At 47.5% G+C, this 17,706-nt stretch overlaps 2 non-coding genes across 2 annotated transcripts; both read left to right on the top strand.

Moving 5' to 3' along the window:
- Positions 1-1,459: 1,459 nt before the first annotated feature.
- On the top strand, positions 1,460-1,532 carry trnar-ucu (transfer RNA arginine (anticodon UCU)). The gene has a single exon. It is a non-coding gene; the product is annotated as a tRNA-Arg (tRNA).
- Positions 1,533-5,150: 3,618 nt separating this feature from the next.
- trnar-ccu (transfer RNA arginine (anticodon CCU)) lies at positions 5,151-5,223 on the top strand. The gene has a single exon. It is a non-coding gene; the product is annotated as a tRNA-Arg (tRNA).
- The last annotated feature ends 12,483 nt before the right edge of the window (positions 5,224-17,706 follow it).

Genomic DNA, 17,706 nt, shown 5'->3' with positions numbered 1-17,706 from the left:
TAAAGGAGAAGTTGTTCAATGTGAGAACAAGTTCAGCCAGGCGGAGGAGGGTAGTGGTGGATGGGGACTGGTCGGGCCTCTGTTCAAGGAAGAAGCGGAGCGCCCTCAGGCCATCCTGGTGGGGAATGGAGGTGTAGAGGGATTGTACGTCCATGGTGAAAAGGAAGCGGTTGGGGCCAAGAAACTGGAAACTGTTAAAGTGGCGGAGGTCGTCCGAAGAGTCGCGGATCTAGGTGGGAAGAGACTGGACAAGGGGAGAAAAGATAGAGTCGAGATAGGAAGAGATAAGTTCCGTGGGGCAAGAACAGGCTGAAACGATGGGTCTACCAGGGCAGTCCTGTTTGTGGATCTTGGGAAGGAGGTAGAAGCGGGCTGTGCGGGGTTGGGGAACTATGAGGTTGGTGGCCGCGGGGGGAAGATCTCCAGAGGAGTTGAGGTCAGAGACAGCCTTGGAAACGGTGGTTTGATGTTCGGTAGTGGGGTCATGGTCCAGGTGGAGGTAGGAGGAGGTGTCGGAGAGTTGGCGTTCAGCTTCCGCTAGGTAGAGGTCAGTTCGCCAAACAACAACAGCACCACCCTTGTCAGCAGGTTTAATGACAATGTCAGGGTTGGATCTAAGAGAATGGAGTGCTGCAAGTTCCGAGGAAGGTAGGTTGGAGTGAGTGACAGGAGCAGAGAAATGGAGACGGCCGATGTCACGGCGGCAGTTAGCGATGAAATGATCTAGAGAGGGTAAGAGGCCAGGGGGAGGGGTCCAGGTAGAACGGGAATTCTGAAAGCAGGAGAAAGGGTCAGTCATGCGGGGGGAAGACTCCTGGCCAGAGAAGTGGGCACGGAGACGAAGGTGGCGGAATGATGACCCCCTGACAAAGCCATGCTGACTATCCTTGATTAATCCTTGCCTCTCCAAGTGGAGACTAATTCTGACCCTCAGAATTTTTTACAATAATTTCCCTACCACTGACGTTAGGCTCACTGGCCTGTAATTCCCTGGTTTATCCCTACTACCCTTCTTGAATGATGGTACTACATTAGCTGTCCTCCAGTCCTCTAGCACCTCCCGTGTGGCCAAAGAGGTTCTGAAAATTTGTGTCAGAGCCCCTGCAATCTCCTCCCTTGCCTCACACAGCAGCCTGGGATACATCCCGCCTGGGCCTGGGGATTTATCCACTTTTAAGCCCGCTGAAACCACTAGTACCTCCTCCCTCTCAATGCTAATTTGTTCAAGTGTATCACAATCCCCCTGCCTGATTTCTATGCTAACATCGTCCTTCTCCATAGTGAACACAGATGCTAAATATTCATTTAAAACCTCACCTACATCTTCTGGCTCTACACATAGGTACGATGGGTGAAAATAGATTCCATCCATGCTTCACATTCTAAGACTGAAAATGTGAGGCCGATGTCACATTTCGGAGTGGTCAGTTGCTGTCATGGGGATTGATTTGCGTATTCAGCCCCAGTAGCCTAATGGATAAGGCACTGGCCTTCTAAGCCAGGGATTGTGGGTTCGAGTCCCATCTGGGGTGATGTGTTTTTAAAGATTGACACAATGGCGGTTTCGGCGGGGCAAGCGGTGGAAGGAGCACTTAAAAAAGTGGAAAATTGACCAAAATACTTTAAACTTGTAGTTTGGGCTAAAATGCAGCCACTATTAGAGGCTGGAGAAATTAAACAATGGAACCACCGTACAGTCAATCTTTTAAAGCAGCGTCACCCCAGACGGGACTTGAACCCACAATACCTGACTTAAAAGGCTAGTCGCCTTATCCATTACGGCACAAGGGCTGAACACGCAATATAACCCACCTGAGGACAACTGACCACCCCGAGATGGAAGCTATTTCCACCCATCATATTGGCCACTGCTCGCGCCATACCAAGCCATCTACAACAACAACTTGCATTGGTATAGCGCCTTTAGCGTAGTAACACAGGAGCGACTGTCAAATAAAGTTTGTCACCAAGCCACATAAGGAGCTATTAGGACAGATGACCAAAAGCTTGGTTAAAGAGTTAGGTTTTACAGAGCATCTGAAAGGAGGAGAGGGCGGTAGAGAGGCAGAGATATTTAGGGAGTGAATTCCAGAGCTTGGGGCCCAGGCAGTTGAAAGCACGGCTGCCAATGGTGGAGCAATTACAATAGGGGATGTGATAGAGGCCAGAATTGGAGAAGCGCAGAGATCTTGGTTTATTGTCGGGCTGGAGAAGGTTACAGAGACAGTGAGGGGCGAGGCCATGGAGGGATTTGAAGACAAGGATGAGAATTTTAAAATCGAAGCGTTGCTGGACTGGGAGTCAGTGTGGGTCAGTGAGCACAGGGTGACGGGTGAACCGGACTTGGTGCAAGTTAGGATACGGGCAGCAGAATTCTGGATGAGCTCAATTGATGAGTCCCATTTTCATGGTGTTTCCCCGTTCAACGGAAGAAATAAAATTATTAATTGGAAGAGAAATGTTTAATTCACTGAAATAAATGACTTGACACAAAAAACACCAAAGTGATGAGTAACAGAAAGGAGCACAATTGTAGTATAAGTAGAATCAGTGAGTACAACTGAAGAATGAAAACATCGCAACACAAGAGAAAGCATTAACTTACAAATAATTCAAAACAAATCAGTAAACTAAAAGAATAAAATGAGTGAATGAAAGTAAAAGCGTTAACTCAATGAAATAAAGCACTTTCCTTAAAGGAAATTCAAGGTGTCTCCTGGGCTGGTAGCTCCCTCGGGAGCTCCCTCGCTCTGCGACTCTATCCTTGGCCATCCAATGCCATCCTTCACCATTTCTCCCCAACCTCCTCTCTTCCATTGTTTAATTTCCTCAGCCTCTAAAAGTGGCTGCATTTTAGCCCAAACGCCAAGTTTAAAGCATCCTGTGCCCACTGCCCATTTTTCCACTTTGTAAAGTGTACCTTCCACCACTTGCCCTGCCGAAACAACCATTGCGTCAATCCTTAAAAACACATCACCCCAAATGGGACTTAAAACCACAATCCCTGAGCTTAGAAAGCCAATGCCTTATCCATTAGGCCACTGGGGCTGAACACAGAAAGGAGCCCACATGAGGGCAACTGACCGCTCCGAAATGTGACATTTTCAGTTTGAGAAAGATAAGCACAGATGGAATCTATTTCCACCCATCGTATCTGCCGCTAGCGCCATACCAGAGCCATCTACAACAACAACTTACATTTATATAGCACCTTTAACATCGTAAAACGTCCCGCGGCGTTTCACCACCCAACTTTCCTTCCTGACCCCATGTTAGCTGATGTTTAAATGGTTCCTTCTCCTCAGGTACTCTCTCCCTCCCCTTCAAATCAGCCGCCATCTCCTCAGAAATCCACTTTTGACGCCTCTGTCTTTGCAAACTACCGCCCCATCTCCAACCTCCCTTTTCATCCAAGGCCCTTGAACTTGCTGTCACCTCCGTAATCTGTGCCCATCTTTCCCTCAACTCCATGTTTGAATCCCTCCAATTAGATTTCCGCCCCGCCACAGTACTGAAAAGGCTCTTATCAAAGTCACAAATAACATCCTATGTGTCTGTGTCCATGGTAAACTATCCCTCTTCAACCTTCTCAACTTGTCTTCAGTATGGTTGACCACACCATCATGCTACAACGCCTCTCCTCCATCGTCCAGCTGGGTGGGACTGCACTCGCCTGGTTCCACTCTTATCCAGCCAATCGTAGCCAGAGAATCACCTGCAATGGTTCATTTTCCCACTCCCGCACTGTTACCTCTGGAGTCCCCCAAGGATCTATCCTTGGCCCCCTCCTATTTCTCATCTACACCCTGCCCCTTGGCAACATCAGCTGAAAATACAATGTCAGATTCCACATGTACACTGACGATACCCAGCTGTACCTCACCACCACCTCTCGCGACCCCGTCACTGTCTCTGATTTATCTGACATCCAGTATTGTATGAGCAGAAATTTCCTCCAAATTTTATATTCATTCACGGGATGTGGGCGTCGCTAGCAAAGCCAACATTTATTGCCCATCCCTAATAGCCCTTGAGAAGGTGGTGGTGAGCCGCCTTCTTGAACCGCTGCAGTCCGTGTGGTGAAGGTACTCCCATAGTGCTGTTGGGGAGGGAGTTCCAGGATTTTGACCCAGCGATGATGAAGGAATGGCCGATATACTTCCAACTCAGGATGGTGTGTGACTTGATGGGGAAGATGGAGCTGGTGGTGTTCCCATGTGCCTGCTACCCTTGTCCTTCGAGGTCACGCATTTGGGAGGTGCTGCCGAAGAAACCTTGGCAAGTTGGTGCTTTGGCCAATTAGGTTTTCCCTCATGTTGGTTCTCTCACCACCTGCCACAGGCCCAGTCTGGCAACTTGGCCAGCTCGGTCAGTAGTGGTGGTACCGAGCCACCTTTGGTGATGGACATTGAATGGAGGGCGGTAGGTGGTAATCAGCATGAGGTTTCCTTGCCCATGCTTGGCCTGATGCCATGGCAAACAATCCCATGGCTCTATTTCAAAGAACAGTAAGGGTGTTCTCCCCAGTGTTCTGTGACCAATATTTATCCCTCAACCAACATCACTGAAACAGATTATCTGGTCATTATCACGTTGCTGCTTGTGGGAGCTTGCTGTGAGTAAATTGGATGCCACATTTCCTACATTACAACAGTGACTACACTTCAAAAAGTGCTTCATTGGCTGTAAAGCGCTTTGGGATGTCCAGTGGTCACAGAAGGCGCTATATAAATACAAGTCTTTTTTCTTTTTTCCTTCGTTTCATCAACGGCCGTGTCTTCAGCTGCCCGGGCCCTAAGCTCTGGAATTCCCTCCCGAAATATCTCCCCCTCGCTACCTCTCTCTCCTCCTTTAAGATGCTCTATAAAACCTACCTCTTTAACCAAGCTTTTGGTCATCTATCCTAATAGCTCCTTATGTGGCTTGGTGTCAAAGTTTGTTTGACAATCGCTTCAGTGATACTACGATAAATGCGCTATACCAATGCAAGTTGTTGTTGTAGGTGGCTTGGTATGGCGCGAGCAGTGGCAGATATGATGGGTGAAAATAGCTCCCATCTGTGCTTATCTTTCTAAGACTCTGAAACTGTGAGGCTGATGTCACAATTCGGAGCGGTGAATTGCCCTCAGGTTGTGTCCTTTTTGTATTCAGCCCCAGTGGCCTAATGGATAAGGCACTGGCCTCCTAAGCCAGGGATTGTGGGTTCGAGTCCCATCTGGGGTGATGTGTTTTTAAAGATTGACACAATGGCGGTTTAGGCGGGGCAAGCGGTGGAAGGAGCACTTAAAAAAGTGGAAAATTGACCAAAATACTTTAAACTTGTAGTTTGGGCTAAAATGCAGCCACTATTGGAGGCTGGAGAAATTAAACAATGGAAGAGAGGAGATTTGGGGGAGGGATGGCATCAGATGCCCAAAGATCGAGTTTAGAGCGCGGGCGGTGCCAGCCCAGGAACCATCTTCAATTTCCTTCAAGGAAAGGTTTATTTTATTTCATTGAGCTACCATGAAAATTATGATTCATAAATTGAGCTCATTCAAAATTCTGCTGTCCATATCCTAACTCGCACCAAGTCCGGTTCACCCGTCACCCTGTGGTCACTAACCCACACAGACTCCCAGTCCAGCAATGCTTCGATTTTAAAATTCTCATCCTTGTGTTCCAAGCCCTCCATGGCCTCGCCCCTCGCTGTCTCTGTAACCTCCTCCAGCCCGACAATAATCCAAGATCTCTGCGATTCTCCAATTCTGGCCTCTATCACATCCCCTATTTCCATCGCTCCACCATTGGCGGCCGTGCTTTCAACTGCCTGGGCCCCAAGCTCTGGAATTCCCTCCCTAAATATCTCCGCCTCTCTACCGCCCTCTCCTCCTTTAAGATGCTCTATAAAACCTAACTCTTTAACCAAGCTTTTGGTCATCTGTCCTAATAGCTCCTTATGTTGCTTGGTGACAAACTTTGTTTGACAATCGCTCCTGTGTTACTACGCTAAAGGCGCTATACCAATGCAAGTTGTTGTTGTAGATGGCTTGGTATGGCGCGAGCAGTGGCCAATATGATGGGTGGAAATAGCTTCCATCTCGGGGTGGACAGTTGTCCTCAGGTGGGTTATATTGCGTGTTCAGCCCTTGTGCCCTAATGGATAAGGCGACTAGCCTCTTAAGTCAGGTATTGTGGGTTCCAATCCCATCTAGGGTGACGCTGCTTTAAAGATTGACTGTACAGTGGTTTAGGCAGGGCAAGTCGTGGAAGGTGCAGCCGGGCAGGCAGGCTGCATGACGGAGGATGGTGTCATCACCTGTAAGCCAAGTTTATGTCAAGGCTGTGATGTAAATGTGATCATTCACAGTAAACTCATGGATGGTGAGGTTCACAAGTGGATGGGCATTCTGTAGGGATTTGGGAGGGCAGAGTTACTGTGAGATATTTCCGTGGAAATGTGGAGAATTGCCGTGGGGCAGAAAGCGGTGGTGAAGTTGGAGGCCACCATAAGATCTGGAAACAGTGGAGAAATGTACGTTGGCCCAGGAGAGGGAATTTTTGGTCAGGACCCAGACATCAGCAAAATAAACCAGTGGGACAGTCACAGACTCAGCAGGTAACAGCAGCGATGGGCTGTAAACTGGACAAAGGCTGCCAATGGTGGAGCAATTACAATAGGGGATGTGATAGAGGCCAGAATTGGAGAAGCGCAGAGATCTTGGTTTATTGTCGGCCTGGAGAAGGTTACAGAGACAGCGAGGGGCGAGGCCATGGAGGGATTTGAAGACAAGGATGAGAATTTTAAAATCAAAGCCTTGTTGGACTGGGAGTCATTGTGGGTTAGTGAGCACAGGGTGACGGGTGAACCGGACTTGGTGCGAGTTAGGATACGTGTAGTGTATGTAACTGTTCTACCTTTAAGAGAACTATTGTATGTAACCGTCCACCTTTAAGAGAACTATTTTAGGTGTGGCACTACTTTATCTTGGCTGCTGTATACTGTAATACCGACGGTGACCACACCGGTATATAAGTGCTGTATCAGGATTTATTGGGCAGATTCGCCCTGACCTTCGAATAGTAAAGTCCTGTTAAAGTTACTCTTGTAGTCTGTGTATTAATTCGCCATAATACCTACAGACTTTACAGTGGCGACGAGTTCGATCTTACCCTGCGGCAACAATACTTCCGAAGCAGTTAACGAGCGTCGAGAAGAGGCACCCGCCCTCGTCATTCTGCTGAGAGAAAACTCGAGTCTGCAGAGCAAGGAAGAAAGAAGAATTCAGACACGAAGCCTTCCATCAGCAACAGGCACTGATTGTCCCTTCTGCCACGGTGGTGAGTGAGCCGATCAGCACGAGAAGCAAGTCGGCCACGGTGACTGTGAGTAAAGGGAAAATAAAAAAAATAAACGGAGGATAAGGGCGGTGAACTCGACCACGGTCGGGGGGAAAGGAGCCGGACAGAAGTCGGGCCCAGAGGCGCTGAGACTGGGGCAGCGTGGAGCACAGAAGCCGCGGTACAAGCGGGCTGGGAGACGCAACGGCGTCGTGAGACAGCTAGACCGCGACCGGCGAAAAAGGCCGGGCAGCGACCGAGGCCACAAAGAGCTGCGACCGGGATCGTAAGGCGCGGGAAGATATAAAAATAAATAAATCGCGGAGAACTCAGCCGCAGCCGGGGAGGAAAGCACTGGACTGCGAGAGGGCTGGGAGGCGCGATTGGAAGCCGCTGAGGGAGAGACAGAGCCCGAGCAAGCGGGAGAGACAGAGCCCGAGCGAGGGAGACTGAGCGAGATCCAGCCCAGCGGCTGAAACTGTTCGCCGTCAATGGGTTGTACCCAGCGCCGGTTGCCCTGCCGAGAAAAGGGAACAAGGAACGCACTGAAGCCGACGCGCAGGCTGCGAACCCCGAAAGCCAGCGGTCGTCGCCCGAGGGAAAAGCTTACCCCTCCCGCCAGGGGAAGAAACGCGGGAAGCCGCCAGTAGGCGGGGAAGAAGACAGAACCGGGAAACCGCCATTTTGAAAGTGGGCGGGGAAAGAAGACAAGCGTGGGAAACCGCCATTTTGGAAAAAAAAAAGTTAAAGAAATATTTCGTTGTTGTTTCTCAGGAAGAGTGTGAAGATGCCTAAGCGTAGTAACATCAACGGTTTCGATTCCGATGTGGAAGATTGGGCCACGTATGTAGAACGCATCGAGATATATTGTAAGGTCAATAAGATAGCAAATTATGACAAAGCTCTAACCTTACTAAACTCAATGGGTGCGAAGACATACGGGTTATTGAAGCATCTTCTATCACCAGCTAAACCGGCGGATCAGTCTTTCGCTTATATTGTTGCTGTCCTGAAGGATCATTTGAACCCCGCACCGCTGATGTTAGCGGAACGATCTAAATTTTACGTGAGAACGCAACTAAAAGAGGAAAGCAACGCAGAGTACCTGGTTGAACTGCGTAGACTAGCAAAATACTGCCAGTTTGGGGTAAATCTGTCAGAGGCACTGAGAGACAAGTTCGTGTGCGGAATGTCGAAGGAAGGAATACAAAAACGACTGCTCGAAGAGAACGATCTTACACTTGAGAAGGCTGTCCTTATTGCAGCATCGCACGAAGCCGCAGCGAGAGGCACGGCAGAAATGCAGCGGAAGACAGCGGTACTCAGTATGGATCAAATGACTTCGGGTACAACGAAATGTTATCGTTGTGGGAAGACAACACACGATCAGAACCAATGCTGGTTTAAAAACCACGAATGTAGGAAATGTGGCAAGCCTGGTCACATAGCTAAAGTATGCCGGTCAGGAAAGAAGACCAGCAATAATAAGTCACCGCAGAAGAAGTACAGAAAGGTACATAAGGTGACTGGGAAGAGTACAAATGAACAGAATTCGGATTCAGACTCCAACAGCAAGGAACTGGGTAGTCTGAGGATTCACAATGTGAGTAAAGAAGCTGACCGACAAACTATCTGGGTCACACTACAGATTGCAAAAGTCCAAGTGAAAATGGAAGTGGACACCGGATCGGCGTTGACGGTCATGAATAAGCAAGATTACAAAAAGTGGTTCAAACATATTCCCCTACGGGATACGGAGATAGTATTGCAGACATACACGGGGCATAAAGTATACCCCATCGGAAAGATAAAAGTCAAGGTGAGACACAAGGGCAAAGATCACCGAGGAATGGACATGTATGTGCTACCCGAGGGAGGTCCACCACTTCTGGGACGGGAGTGGATCAGGAAAATAAAGATAGACTGGCACTCACTAAACACAATGACGGTAGATTCCGGAAAGGAAGATGTCAAACCTGAACGGTTGTCCAGAATATTGGATGAAGCTAAAGAGGTATTTCAGCAAGGACTGGGAACGCTGAGAGGAATTAAGGCAAAAATCAAGATTGCAGAACATGCAAGCCCAAAATTTTTCAAAGCCAGATCGGTACCTTACGCGATACGACCTGCTGTGGAGGCAGAACTGGAAGAGCTTGAACGTTCAGGGGTACTGTCTAAGGTGGACTGGAGTGAGTGGGCCACGCCCATTGTTCCCGTCATTAAGTCTTCATCAAGTAACAAGCCAGGGGGACCGGGAAAGGTCCGCATCTGCGGAGACTTCAAGATCACAGTTAATCCGGTGCTTCACACGGTACAATACCCGCTTCCGCGGATTGAGGATATCTTTGCTTCATTGTCTGGCGGGAAACACTTCACCAAGATAGACCTGGCTCAAGCATACTTACAAATGGAAGTCGAGGAAGAGTCGCGCCAGTATCTCACAATCAACACACACAGAGGCTTGTATCGTTATAATAGACTGGTTTTTGGAGTAGCTTCGGCTCCAGCAATTTGGCAGAGGGCCATGGAGCAGGTCTTACAGGGGATTCCAAGCACTCAGTGTTACTTGGATGATATCCTGATTACAGGAGAGGACGAGGAGGAACACCTCGCAAATTTGAAACTGGTGCTCACCAGGTTGAAGGAATATGGCCTTCGAGTTAATCGCCAGAAATGTGAGTTCTTCCAGAAACGGATCTCGTACTGCGGTCATGTCATTGACCAAGAGGGGCTGCACAAGTCACCTGACAAGATAGAAGCTGTCGTGAAGGCCCCCGCTCCGGAAAATGTATCACAGTTGAGATCGTTTCTGGGGTTGATTAATTATTACCACAAGTTTCTGCCAAATCTATCCACGGTGCTGCATCCGCTGAATGCGCTGTTGCGGAAAGAAGTGCCATGGAAGTGGAGCGAGGACTGTAAGAAGGCCTTTCGCAGAAGCAAGGCGTTGATTACCTCTGAGGAAGTGTTGGCTCATTTCAACCCAACGTTACCTCTTCGTCTAGCTTGTGGTGCTTCCCCTTATGGAATTGGAGCAGTACTTTCACACAAGTTACCAAATGGCTCGGAAAGGCCAGTCGCATTTGCGTCCCGATCATTGACCTCCGCTGAGCGAAATTATGCTCAGATAGATAGGGAGGCCCTCAGCCTTGTGTGGGGAGTAAAGAAATTCAATCATTACCTGCAGGGCAAGAAGTTCACATTACTGACAGACCACCAGCCGTTGGTGTCCATATTCAACCCTAACAAGGCCGTTTCCACTATGACAGCGCAAAGGCTACAGAGGTGGTCCGTGTTACTTGGGGCACACCAATATGACATCGAATACAAAAGGTCCAAACAGCATGGAAATGCTGATGGGTTATCGCGCCTACCGTTGCCAGTAGTAGAAGAGGCGGCTACAGTGGACCCGGTAGAGATGTTCCACTCATCCATAGTGGAATGTCTACCAGTAACAAATTCGATGATCGAAAATGAAACAAGAAATGATCCGACTCTCTCACGAGTCTACGATTTAACGGTGGAGGGATGGCCAGCACATGGCGAACCAACGCTGCCCGCATTTTCGCAAAGAAAAGAACAGCTGTCAGTGTGCCGAGGAACCTTGATGTGTGGATCTAGAGTGGTGATTCCACCCAAACCTCAGCATAAGGTGCTAAAGGAGCTTCACGAGGGGCATCTGGGTGGAGTGAAAATGAAGAACCTAGCAAGAGCGTTTGTGTGGTGGCCAGGTATTGATGGAGACATCGAAGAAATAACCAAGAGCTGTCTAGGATGCCAGAAGGTCCAAAACGCGCCACCACAAGCTCCTCTGCATCCATGGGAGTGGCCCTCATCTCCTTGGCAAAGGGTACACGTCGACTTTGCTGGTCCATTTATGGACTCAATGTTTCTAATCGCGGTGGATGCACACTCCAAATGGCCGGAGGTAATAAAGATGTCCTCCACCACCACGGAAAAAACCATCACAGTATTACAGACCATATTTGCCAGGAATGGGCTGCCGGAACAGATCTGTTCTGATAATGGACCGCAATTTGTGTCCGAAGAATTCAGGAAGTTCTTAAAAAGGAATGGGGTCAAGCACTACACGTCAGCCCCATACCATCCCGCCACCAATGGATTAGCTGAAAGGTTTGTCCAGACCTTCAAGAAGGCCATAAAGGCCATGGGTAATGAAGACATCAACCTATAACATAAGGTAGATAACTTCTTGTTGGCGTACAGGAATGCAACACATGCGGTCACAAACCAAACTCCCGCCATGATGTTTTTCAATAGAAGACTAAGATGCCGGCTGGATTTGATTAAGCCAAACGTCAGAAGGGACGTAGAGAACCGGCAATTTCAGGGCATGAATGAAAGGCCAACTAGATCCTTTCAGATAGGTCAACAAGTTTTGGCCCAGGACTACCGTACCGAGAAATGGCAGCCTGGAACTATTGGGAAAAGGCTAGGCCCGCTGATGTATACCGTGGACATTGGTGACAGCATCATAAGGCGACATGTTGACCAGATCATAGGGTCATCCACAAAGGACCAACCTACTCCACAACCTTACACGGCTAATGTTGAAGCAGAGATACCCAGAGCACCTACCTCCGACCTGGTAATACTAGAATCAGATGAACCTGACACTGTCCTTCAAGCCGAATCGACCTTGCCAGAAGAACCGACTACCCCGCCGAAAACTACTACACCACCGAGGCGTTATCCGGACAGAGTCAGGAAGCCCCAGAGAGACTGAGTCTGTGAACTGTTTTGCATAAGTTGTATATATGTTATGATGTTATGTTAATGGGGAATAAGTATGTTGTAAGCTAAAAAGGGAGGATTGTAGTGTATGTAACTGTTCTACCTTTAAGAGAACTATTGTATGTAACCGTCCACCTTTAAGAGAACTATTTTAGGTGTGGCACTACTTTATCTTGGCTGCTGTATACTGTAATACCGACGGTGACCACACCGGTATATAAGTGCTGTGTCAGGATTTATTGGGCAGATTCGCCCTGACCTTCGAATAGTAAAGTCCTGTTAAAGTTACTCTTGTAGTCTGTGTATTAATTCGCCATAATACCTATAGACTTTACAATACGGGCAGCAGAATTCTGGATGAGCTCAATTGATGAGTCCCATTTTCATGGTGTTTCCCTGTTCAACGGAAGAAATAAAATTATTAAATGGAAGAAAAATGTTTAATTCACTGAAATAAATGACCTGACACAAAAAACACCAAAGTGATGAGTAACAGAAAGGAGCACAATTGTAGTATAAGTAGAATCAGTGAGTACAACTGAAGAATGAAAACATCTCAACACAAGAGAAAGCATTAACTCACAAATAATTCAAAACAAATCAATAAACTGAAAGAATAAAATGAGTGAATGAAAGTAAAAGCGTTAACTCAATGAAATAAAGCGCTTTCCTTGAAGGAAATTCAAGATGTCTCCTGGGCTGGCAGCTCCCTCGCTCTGCGACTCTATCCTTGGCCATCCAATGCCATCCTTCACCATTTCTCCCCAACCTCCTCTCTTCCATTGTTTAATTTCCTCAGCCTCTGAAAGTGGCTGCATTTTAGCCCAAACGACAAGTTTAAAGCATCCTGTGCCCACTGCCCATTTTTCCACTTTGTAAAGTGTACCTTCTACCACTTGCCCCGCCTAATCAACCATTGCGTCAATGCTTAAAAACACATCACCCCAAATGGGACTTGAACCCACGATCCACTGGCTTAAAAAGCCAGTGCCTTATCCATTAGGGCTGAACACTGAAAGGAGCCCACATGAGGGCAACTGACCGCTCCGAAATGTGACATTTTCAGTTTCAGAAAGATAAGCACAGCTGGAATCTATTTCCACCCATCGTATCTGCCGCTAGCGCCATACCAGAGCCATCTACAACAACAACTTGCATTTATATAGCACCTTTAACATCGTAAAACGTCCCGCGGCATTTCACCACCCAACTTTCCTACCTGACCCCATGTTAGCTGACATTTAAATGGTTCCTTCTCCTCAGGTACTCTCTCCCTCCCCTTCAAATCAGCCGCCATCTCCTCAAAAATACACTCTTGACGCCTCTGTCTTTGCAAACTACCGCCCCATCTCCAACCTCCCTTTTCATCCAAGGTCCTTGAACTTGCTGTCACCTCCGTAATCTGTGCCCATCTTTCCCTCAACTCCATGTTTGAATCCCTCCAATTAGATTTCCGCCCCGCCACAGTACTGAAAAGGCTCTTATCAAAGTCACAAATAACATCCTATGTGTCTGTGTCCATGGTAAACTATCCCTCTTCAACCTTCTCAACTTGTCTTCAGTATGGTTGACCATGCCATCATGCTACAACGCCTCTCCTCAGTCGTCCAGCTGGGTGGGACTGCACTCGCCTGGTTCCACTCTTATCCAGCCAATCGTAGCCAGAGAATCACCTGCAATGGTTTCTTTTCCCACTTCCACACTGTTACCTCTGGAGTCCCCCAAGGATCTATCTTTGGCCCCCTCCTATTTCTCATCTACACCCTGCCCCTTGGCAACACCAGCTGAAAATACAATGTCAGATTCCACATGTACAGTGACGATACCCAGCTGTACCTCACCACCATCTCTCGCGACCCCATCACTGTCTCTGATTTATCTGACATCCGTTATTTTATGAGCAGAAATTTCCTCCAAATTTTTTATTCATTCACGGGATCTGGACGTCGCTAGCAATGCCAACATTTATTGTCCATCCCTAATAGCCCTTGAGAAGGTGGTGGTGAGCCGCATTCTTGAACCGCTGCAGTCCGTGTGGTGAAGGTACTCCCATAGTGCTGTTGGGGAGGGAGTTCCAGGATTTCGACCCAGCGATGATGAAGGAACGGCCGATATACTTCCAAGTCAGGATGGTGTATGGCTTGATGGGGAAGATGGAGCTGGTGGTGTTCCCATGTGCCGACTACCCTTGTCCTTCGAGGTCACGGGTTTGGGAGGTGCTGTAGAAGAAACCTTGGCAAGTTGGTGCTTTGGTCAATTAGGTTTTCCCTCATGTTGGTTCTCTCACCACCTGCCACAGGCCCAGCCTGGCAACTTGGCCAGCTCGGTCAGTAGTGGTGGTACCGAGCCACCTTTGGTGATGGACATTGACTGGAGGGCAGTAGGTGGTAATCAGCATGAGGATTCCTTGCCCATGTTTGGCCTGATGCCATGGCAAACAATCCCATGGCTCTATTTCAAAGAAGAGTAAGGGTGTTCTCCCCAGTGTCCTGTGACCAATATTTATCCCTCAACCAGCATCACTGAAACAGATTATCTGGTCATTATCACGTTGCTGCTTGTGGGAGCTTGCTGTGCGTAAATTGGATGCTGCATTTCCTACATTACAACAGTGACTACACTTCAAAAAGTGCTTCATTGGTTGTAAAGCACTTTGGGATGTCCAGTGGTCATGGAAGGCGCTATATAAATACAAGTCTTTTTTCTTTTTTCCATCGTTTCATCAACAGCCGTGTCTTCAGCTGCCCGGGCCCTAAGCTCTGGAATTCCCTCCCGAAATATCTCCGCCTCGCTACCTCTCTCTCCTCCTTTAAGATGCTCTATAAAACCTACCTCTTTAACCAAGCTTTTGCTCATCTGCCCTAATAGCTCCTTATGTGGCTTGGTGTCAAAGTTTGTTTGACAATTGCTCCTGTGTTACTACGATAAATGCACTATACCAATGCAAGTTGTTGTTGTAGATGGCTTGGTATGGCGCGAGCAGTGGCAGCTTTGATGGGTGAAAATAGCTCCCATCTGTGCTTATCTTTCTAAGACTCTGAAACTGAGGCTGATGTCACAATTCGGAGCGGTCAATTGCCCTCAGGTGGGCTGCTTTTCGTATGCAGCCACAGTGGCCTAATGGATAAGGCACTGGCTTCCTTAATCAGGGATTGTGAGTTTGAGTCCCATCTGGGGTGCTCTGTTTTTAGTGATTAACACGATGGAAAGTTCAGTCAGGGCCAGTGGTGGAAGCTTTAGCCGGGCGGGGAGGCTTCATTAACAGGAAGGTGTCATCACCCATGAGTCAAGTTTCCATCAAGGCTCTGATGTCAATGCAATCACCCACAATAAGCTCATGGATGGTAAGGATCTTGTTCACAAAAGGTCGGGGCAGGGATTGTGGAGGGCAGAATACTTGAGAGGGAAGGAATAAAAGGAGGCATGATGACAGGAGAGAGGCTGAGGAGGGGTAAAGAAGAAAAAAGGGAACTAGAAGTAATGGGCTCGGGTCTGGAGCGGGCCCACCAACACGCACACACGAATGGACACAGGGAAAGTCAAGTTACAGAGGCCTGGTTACACAGCAAGATTAGAACAGACATGTCCTGGTAATAAACGGGGAATAGAGGGGAGACAATGAAAGGGAGTCCAAAGTTAAAATCAGGAGGTCCCGTGGTGGGATAAAGTTGAGGTCGATGGGGTGGAGTCAGCTTGGAGCATCGATGAAATGATGTCCAGGTTCAGGGACAGGTGTGGAGGACGAGTGAGTCCAGAAGCTATTTGAAGGGTCGAGTAAAATAGCATCCATCTGTGCTTAACTTTCTAAGACTTTGAAAATGTGAGACAGATGTGATATTTCGGAGTGGTCAGTTGCCCTCAGGTGGGTTGCCTTGTTGTGTATTCAGCCCCAGTGGCTTAATGCAGACAAATTAAATTTCAGTTTTTGATGTTAATAAACGGTGGAGGAATGACTTTACAGAGTGACGGCATGGATTTGTCTGATACAATGGAATGATCATGTTGTTGTAAATGTTTTAAATGTTGACTAAATCCATTAAAAAAAATAGATAAAGCACTGGCCTCCTAAGCTTGGGATTGTGGGCTCAAGACCCATCTGGGGGATGTGTTTTAAAGACTAACATTTCAGCGTTTAACCGGGGCAAGTGAAAAGAGAAGGCTGAGGGGTGACCTAATAGAGGTCTTTAAAATTATGAAAGGTTTTGATAGAGTGGATACAGAGAGAATGTTTCCACTTGTGGGGAAGAGCAAAACTAGAGGCCATCAATATAAGATAGTCACCAAGAAATCATATAGGGAATTCAGAAGACACTTCTTTACCCAGAGAGTGGTGAAAATGTGGAACTCGCTACCACAGGGAGTGGTTGAAGCGAATAGTATAGATACATTTAAGGGGAGGCTGGATAAGCATATGAGGGAGAAGGGAATAGAGGGTTACACTGATAGAGTTAGATGAGGAAAGACGGGAGGTGGTTTGAGTGGAGCATAAACGCCGGCATGGACTGGTTGGGCCTGTAGGAATTATTAACGGGGATGGGGTTATTGTTTCTGGCCAGTCAGAAGCCTCTGAGCTTCTCCAGAGCCCCGTGCGGTTTTGAAGTGCTCCCCTTTTCCTGGTCCTGACCGCTGGACTTATTCGGTAGCGATGTAGACAGAAACGAGACTCGTGGTTGGGTGCAAAACAGACCAGTATTTATTTAAACAAAAAAAAAACAACTTAAAATAATGAATACAACACACCTGTGCTCGATACAGCACTTTTACTTAACAGTGCAACACTCCTTTTCTTAAATACAGCACCTTTAATAAAGTACACACTTACTTAAATACAGCACCTTTAACTAGTGCAGCACTTTACTTCTCACAGTACTTAGTGTCCACTACAGCACTCTTTTGCTTAGTGCAACACTGTTACTTAACAGGGGAGGAGAAAACAGACACAACGAGGGAAAATTGACTAAAATTACAGTTTTAACAAAATCCCCCGTAATTCCCACCCCTAAATACCTATCTAAGTTGCTTTGTGATGGGACAGAAAAACTATGCTCACCAGTGAAACGCCTGCTCCGTGCCCCTGCGGTCTTAGATTCTTCACCACCCTGAAATGGACATACCTCAGTGTTTAAAAGTAACTGCTGGTATTCCACTCCCTTGGGCAGGCTCCTGAGTTGTAGATAGGGCATGGAGGTGAGGCTGCAGAGTGAGAGAGAGAGATGGCTTCCTGAGAAGCTATCTTATACCCCATTTGGAGCCGAAATCTTCCCGGCCAAATCCGGATGTATCTGGGCTATACAAAAGGGAATCGATCTGTCCCATTCATTGTGATGGGTTTTGGATGAATTCCCCATTTCCCTTGTGATGGGTTTTTGAATGTATCCCCATTCATAGTGATGGGTTGAATAAAGCTGTCTCCGTTTGAAGAAAACATGTCTATTTCCTTAATTGCTGAGTAAACAGCCCTTGGAGGTTAATGTAAACAATCTGATTGTCCTGTGGTCATGCCCAATCGCAATTGATTGGCAGTCTGAAGTGCTTAATGTCTTAAGTCAATATTGTAAAGCGTTCGTGTAAACAAAGTTCCTTTGTTCATGCTGACAGTCTCAAGCACTTAATCTTTTGAGTCAACATTGT

This window comes from Somniosus microcephalus, chromosome 28 (genome assembly GCF_052327205.1).
Source record: "Somniosus microcephalus isolate GS21.2 chromosome 28, FLI_Smic_1.0, whole genome shotgun sequence".
Classification (NCBI taxonomy): Eukaryota; Metazoa; Chordata; class Chondrichthyes; order Squaliformes; family Somniosidae; genus Somniosus; species Somniosus microcephalus.
Note: the sequence above shows the minus strand (reverse complement) of the source record. Positions and strands in the feature narration are given on the sequence as shown.